We start from the raw sequence: 6,610 nt of genomic DNA, 5'->3' as shown, positions 1-6,610 counted from the left end.
GGATACTTCAGAACTGCAGTCATCCTGGGGATTGATCGCATTTAACGTTTTCCTGGACTCAAACCACTTTTTTTGTCTGGATCCTCATTCTTAGTTTATTTGTTTGTTTTGTCAGAGCAAAAGAGCTGCATTTTCAAGTAACTGTCTAAAGGATGTGTTGGAGGTGGTTTTTTTGAGATCTTACATGTTTGAAAATAGCTGAATTCTTTCTTCATACATGATTGATAGTTTGGGTACGAACAGAATTCTAAGGCAAAAAATAATTTCCCTTGGGAACATGGAGGGAATTGCTCTCTTGTCTTCCGGCATTCAGCATGGCTGCTGAGAGTTATGCTGTTCTGGTCTTATCTCCATGTCTGCATCTCCCCTTTCATTTTCCCAGGCCCAATTTATAAAATCTCTTCATATTTACAATTCTGAAACTTCACTATGTTGTAAGTAAGTGCATAATTTCCCCACTCATGCTGGGTGGGCTCTTTCGATCTAGAGCAACATGTCTTGTTTTGGAGAATTTTCTTTTTACATATTTCTTTATTATTTACTCCAGTTTCTCTGGACTTCCTGAAGCACTTATTAGTTGCATATTGGGGATACAGAATTGTTTCTTCATGTTCCTTACTTTTTTCACAACTTTTAAATTTCTTTTTCTTTGTTTTCAGCTCTTTTGGGAAAACTTACCAAACTTTATTCTTGAATATTTCTATTGATTTTCCCCAACATTTTATTATAAAAATTTTCCAACATAAAGCACTTCAAAGAAATTTGTAGTGAAACCTGTTTACCCAGTACCTAAATTCTATTTATTGAATTTTAAAATTTTGATATTTATTGCATATATTTGTTTTAAAAACAAAGACAAAAAACATTGTCTTCTAATTGTTTCTTTTACAGTGTATCTTGTTTTAAGGATGTACAATTTTTTCACTCACATATCTTTTTAGGAGTAATTTTATCTGTTTATCTTTGTTTCTTTTACTTAAAAGAATCCCCCAAATATCTTATGTGTCTTGTCTTGTTAATTCACATTTACTATTGTGTGGAAAAAATAGTAACTTGGTGGGGCTTGTGAACAGGCAGGCTTTGCTCTTTTGGGTGTTTGAGCAGTGGGTGATCTTTACTTGTGAAGTCCTAAATACCAGATTGAGTGGCCCATTCACATTCCAGAGAAAACTCTTTATTATTTCCCTGTTTTAATAGGTGATAGACTTCTGCAGTGTTCTACACACAAGCTGAAGAATATGTATGAGAGTGTAGGTAAGTGTAGCTGTGTCTGTGTAAGAGGGAATGTGTATGGTTCTGGATGGGTTAGTTGTCTTTCACAGAATAGTCTAACCTTTCCTTTTCTCTGTCCATTGGATTTGCAAAACTGGAGCCTTTAGTATCAAGCAGAGTCACATTAGCTAATCACTCTTAGCTAGGTCTTACTAAATTTTGGACTCCTTCCGCAGGCTTCTTCAGGTATTTTTCCCCTCTCTTTCTCTCTCTCTCCTAGTTTCTCTGTCATCATATTTATGCCTTTATATCCATCCCTTCACTACAAGTTTAGTGGGATTTATCTAGGGAGTGGGAGTAAATGTATGTGAATAATTATTATTTCCGGAATCAGTTACCCTCTCACAATCTCCTCAATAATGCAATTCTGGTCTATCTCTGTGTCTGAGCACTCTGAGATCTGCTCTGCATTCTAGCTGTGAGTTGCATTTTAGAACCTGTTCAGGATTTTTGTAACAAAGTAAAAAATGAACAAATAAAACTATTTGCAAGTTAAATGTTTTGAACAAAATATATTTTTCCCAGACATGCAAAATTCCTATGTTGTATAACTGAGGCTTTTGCCTGGAAATAGTAACCTTGGGTTTTATACTTTTTGTCATGCCTTTGTAGAAGTCTTAAATATTCATTTCCAGAAGACATGTCAGGGATGTAAAGGCCAGAATTTACTTGGTTCAAACCTTAATTATGCTATCTGCTGTCTCAGTGACTTGGGAAAATTATTTAATTTCTATAAAGATCACTTCCTAAACTTACTAACTGAAGAGTTACTTAGGACAGTAATTTGCACCTAACAGGTGATAGTAAATGACTGTGAGAACTTTACAATACACTATCCTACACATGAAACTTTGTAGACTACTTCACTTTGAATCTAGACACTTTAGAATTATTGCACATCAATCACATTAATAATTCATCTCAAAGTTGTCAAGATATAAAAGAAGAAACCAAACGCTTGGTTCTAGAGCAACTTACAGTAAGGCTAAGACCAGCCAACATATTGTGACTTGAGCAAGTATCATAGAATCCAGGGCTCCTGAATGGAGATAGTTATCTGTCTCATGGGGCTGTCTTTGGAATTAAGTATAAAACACATAAAGAACTTAGAAATGTGCCTGGCAGAGAGAATTCCTCAAATGTGCATTATTGTTAAAATAGCTATTTTTATATTATTACTATTTGATTTCTGTTTGTATGTATTTTTCTAAGAATTTCACATGTATCATCTCTTCCTTCATATTATTATTCTCATTTTATAGATGAAGACATGAGACTCAGAGAAGTTAAGTAATTTGTTCAAGGCGGCGCACCCAATAGGTTGAGTACTCAAGATTGGAGCCTAATATTCAATCACCAAAGCAAACTATTTTGAACAATAAAAGTGTGATGATCATGTAACAAAAAAAATATTGCAGATTGGGGTTGGTAAAGAAGAGCTTTTTAGCGTTTTCAGGCAGCTTCTCTATAGTCCCTTGATAGGTTTCATACCGATACAGAAAGGAGAAAAAGGAAGATTGCCGGGTAGGGTTAGTGACACAAAGTTAGCCATTATGTTACATGAATTCATCTACTTGGAGATACAACCTTGAATTTATTTTTTTAATTTATATTTTTAATTTATTTTATTTTTGGCTGTGCTGGGTCTTCGTTGCTGTGTGCAGGCTTTTTCTCTGTTTGCGACGAGTGGGGGCTACTCTTCATTGCGGGGCGCGGGCTTCTTATTGCAGTGGCTTCTTTTGTCCTGGAGCACAGGCACTAGACATGGGCACTTCAGCAGTTGTGGCTTGAGGGCTCTAGAGCGCAGGCTCAGTAGTTGTGGCGCACGGGCTTAGTTGCTCCACGCCATGTGGGATCTCCCTGGACCAGGCTCGAACCTGTGTCTCCTGCATTGGCAGGCAGATTCTTAACCACTGCACCACCAGCGAAGCCCACAAGCTTGCATTTTTTAAAGGAAAGAAAGTGTTAATTCCTGGCAAAGAGGACTTTAGATATTAGTAACAAGAATACTTTGAAAGTAAATTGAAACTAAATGATGAACGTTAAACATTATTCTTCTTTTAGAGTTTTTAGGAATTGTGAAAAAGGGCTGCAAATACTGATAAAACATAAATTTTGTGAAATCAGCAATCTCACAAAAGGTTCCTTACTGCATTTTAACAGTTATATATAAAAACACAAAGAATGCTGCAATCATTTCAGAATAGCCTACATCTCCTTATCTTATGAGTGTTTCAGTTATGTTTTTTCAAGGTACTTGTAATTTCCCTCTTCCCCTCTGTATTTAGATATTTAATCTAAAAATCCACATGTTGTCCATTTTCTCAGTATAGTTAAATGCAAATTCATCATCATCCTCTGGTTTGATTTAGGGGAGCGAATTTAATTCTGCACTGCAAATAAAGATACTTTGAATATGTAATAGGAATGCTACTTCTCTTTCCTCAATCCTCATTCTACACATTTAAGTTATTCACAGCTGCTATTCCCATAACACTTAAAGTGATTATATCCGTTGCCAACATCTATAAATTATTAACATCAAAACTAGTGGTTCCCTGGCACACAATTTCAGCCTTCCACAGAAAGAGGAAAACTTGGGCAGGGTTAAATAGATTAAGAATTCAATTGGGAGCATGGTCACTAGAAATTTAATTTTGTTTATAAGTGCTTTCCCTTTCTTTCCTTACAGGTTCTTGTTCACAAGACTGTTGCAGAGAACACAGTTTTTGTGGAGATTCTGAAAATTCAAGTATGAGATAACTGAGTAACAATCATTCTATCCAATCTTTTCTTCACAGTTTTAAGAAATGAGGCAGTACAGCCATTTCTCAGTTAACAACATGGCACAATTATTATAGTTTATTCAGCCAGGACTTACAGACTAGATTCATAAAACAAGAATTTATTGAATTCAAAGAAAAGGATGATAAATTGAGAAATGTCTAAGTAGAAATTAAAAATTATTACTTTCTCAGAATTCAGAGAGTAATACGCAATATCCAGTTAACAACGTTAGGAATTAAAGCTATGTAACTGATAAGATGGATGTCTTACTATTGTGGATACAACTTGGGCAGTTTAAAATAAATATTGTAATAATTGATCTTTCTGAAAGTGCAAGTGCTAAGTGACGCTTGATATATCATATCAACTTCCTGCCTCTGGCACTGATAGACGGTCCTTACATTTCTACTATTAAGAAGATGGCCAAGCCTTCCATTACATGTATTGCAGTGCTGTGAATAAACCTCAATGAAAATGAGTGGGAAACTCTACTCCTGCCATTTTTATATTAGCCTAGACCAAAACCATCTCTGCCATGCCTGCTGACAATCGAAGGTATCACTGCAGATTAATGAGACTCGAATTACACTGTCATAGTAAAGGAATGGGGAGAGGGAATATCTTGCTCCTCTTTTTCACAGAAGCTGCCTGGTTACCTCTGTAAGTATGAAGCAGCTTCTGAAAAATTATTAATAGCTCTACTGACATTCTGATTAAAGGTAATTTTTTTAGCAGGCTTGGGTGTCATTCAGTAGAGATTTTATTGGCTTTCGACCAGCAATTTCAAAGAAATACTTCAATTAGTAACGTAATAATATGTCTGTAGTCAGGGTGTTTATGGAAATTATACCTCAGCTCAGCTCTGAATTTCCTCACAGATAAGAGTTTGTCTGTTTGTTTGGAACAGGGTCATTGTGACTCTTCAGGCTACAAGAGTAAAAAAATAACATTACATGCTTAAGTAAATCAGAGTGCATTGGCAAGATATACTCCTGTTGGTGCCCAGAGTTACTACAAGCCAGCTTTTAATTTTCTGGTGTCTTCTAGTGGACTTTTGTCTTTTGTTTTGTTCAAAATTTTAAAATGCATTACTCTTTGAGTTTCTGCCCTTTTAAAATTTTGTAATAATAAGTATTTATCTGTTCCTATCGTGAAAGTGAGTCATCGACTGATAAAGTTTACAGATAGATATTTGATTAGAAAAACCATCCAGAGTTTTGGATACAGAAAGTCAAACTGAGATTCTATGAGAAATATAATCCCTAATTTCATTGTTTTCTGGAAAACAATACTGGTAATTAATTTAAGATTCTGCATATTAATTTGACTTTCATATCCTCTGTGCTCTACCTTATTAATAACAACTTCCCTAATGTGAGAAGGTGTTACATGAGTTTACATCCAATCTAATAAAGCACTGGGATAAAGGGACTTGGGTTGAATGGTATGAAAGTATCCCTACAATGGAACATCATTTATTTATTTCACTTATTCATTCAGTGGTTGATAGGGCATTTGGGAAATTTCAAGTTTGTGGTTGCTATAGATGGTACTGCTTTGAACATTTTAGGACATGCTTTTATGATAAACATGTGCACATATTTCTGACTGATATATTACCAGGAGTGGAGGGTTTGTGAACTGTACACATTCAGCTTTAGTAGACACTGTCTAAAAGTTCCCCAGAGTGGTTGTACTAGTATAGACTCATACCAGCAATGTTTGGGAATTCTGGTTCTTCTATATTTTCACCAACATCTGATATTTTTTGTCTTTTAGCCATTCTAGTAAGTGTGGAATCGTATTTCTGTCGTTTTAGTTTGTATTTCTCTGTGGTCTAGCACCTTATATAGATTTATTAGCCATTGGGTATCTTATTTAGTAGTGTCTTTCGTCTCTTGTTTTACTTTTTTCTGTGTTGTCTTTTTTTATTGATTTATACTTCTACAAATATACTGGATATGAAGTTTTGATGGATAGGTATATTATTTTCTTCCTGTTGGTGGTTTTCCTAGTCTCTCTTTTAATTCTTTCTCTTGATAAACAGAAACCCTCAAATTTAATATACCAGAGGTGGATAAGAAATAATTAACAGCAGACATAGAACTCATTCTCTCTCTACTGGCAACTACCCAGAAGAACAATGGTTACAATAAAATTACGTTGTGAACAAGTTAATGACCATATATCAAAGCCTTCATGTTAGTATCATTCACTAGCAGAAAGATAAAGGTAAGTCCTATTCACAAAATGATTTTTATTTATTTATTTATTTATTTTAAACATCTTTATTGGAGTATAACTGCTTTACAATGGTGTGTTAGTTTCTGCTGTATAACAAAGTGAATCAGCTATATGTATACATACATCCCCATATATCCTCTCCCTCTTGCGTCTCCCTCCCCCAGAGTAACTGTTAATTCAGAGCCAGGCTGTGGAGTCTTCCTTGAGGGTTGTTATAGCTTGTAATTGGTCTGTTCATATTTTCTATTTCTTCCTGATTCAGTCTTGGCAGGTTGTGCCTTTCTAAGAATTTGTCCATTTCTTCCAG

General features: G+C 35.1%; 1 long non-coding RNA gene across 1 annotated transcript; it reads left to right on the top strand.

Annotated features, from left to right (window-relative positions):
• The first annotated feature begins 1,199 nt into the window (after positions 1-1,199).
• On the top strand, positions 1,200-6,287 carry LOC125961239 (uncharacterized). The gene is made up of 4 exons (XR_007471667.1): positions 1,200-1,254; positions 2,535-2,592; positions 3,965-4,024; positions 6,107-6,287. It is a non-coding gene; the product is annotated as an uncharacterized LOC125961239 (long non-coding RNA).
• Positions 6,288-6,610: the final 323 nt, after the last annotated feature.

This window comes from Orcinus orca, chromosome 15, assembly GCF_937001465.1.
Source record: "Orcinus orca chromosome 15, mOrcOrc1.1, whole genome shotgun sequence".
Taxonomy (NCBI): Eukaryota; Metazoa; Chordata; class Mammalia; order Artiodactyla; family Delphinidae; genus Orcinus; species Orcinus orca.
This window is presented reverse-complemented; position numbering and strand designations above follow the sequence as displayed.